This window comes from Eimeria mitis, genomic scaffold (genome assembly GCF_000499745.2).
Source record: "Eimeria mitis Houghton genomic scaffold, Emh_scaff1706, whole genome shotgun sequence".
Classification (NCBI taxonomy): domain Eukaryota; phylum Apicomplexa; class Conoidasida; order Eucoccidiorida; family Eimeriidae; genus Eimeria; species Eimeria mitis.
The window spans coordinates 6,050-6,883 of NW_013570022.1; positions in this window are offsets into that span (position 1 = coordinate 6,050).

The following is an 834-nucleotide window of genomic DNA, read 5'->3' on the forward strand; positions in this document are numbered from 1 at the left end:
ACCGAAGCAATGAGCTCGCAGAACACGAATGCAAATATGCTTGTCTTGCACTCCACTCCCACTGCCGACAGCGAGGCACAGGCTTTTTGCTGGGGAAAAGGCAGCCTATTTCCCATTCAAAACCTGGTTATGCTTTATTAAGAATGTTATAATGACTCGTGAATACATGCTTTCCTGCCCTGATCGCTGAGTTGTGACAGGACGCCGGCCTGCAGCTGGTGTCCAACAGGACCTCGTTCGGCACCGCAGTGCTCAGACACCATGCCGCGACCGTGGAATGGTATGAAATGCATGATTTCCAGGATTATTGAACATTATGCAGCCTATTTCAACTAATTGTGGCCCACTCGCCGGAACCCCGAGGCATTCCACAACAAACCGTGACCGGTTCGACTCGACAACGCGAGACTCGTTCTCCGTATGGAGCACAAGAAGGAAAAGAACCTGATGTTATTGTACCCCTACACATTATTAAAAACCTCTATCAAATGCTACATTAGTCACTTACTGCTTTGTTGTCCCAAATTCTTCCGTGTAGAGGTGGCTTGGCTCAAATGGTCTAGGCAACCATCGGTGTATGCACCGTATCGCGAGTTGCTCTTCTGCAACCTAGGTTGTGATGACTGCTGCTGCCTTCTAATAAATGTCAACAATGAGCTACTGCGAAGTCCGGCAACCTCCCATACAGGGGACGTGGATCACCTACACAGTGTTGGCTAGGCGCCACAACCTTGTTCCCCAACGGCGCATCACGTTTGAAGTTTGCTCCACTAAAAGAAGAGAGTGATATACTTAGCTCCTATCTCACGACACTTAGGTTACTTGCGCCGGGAG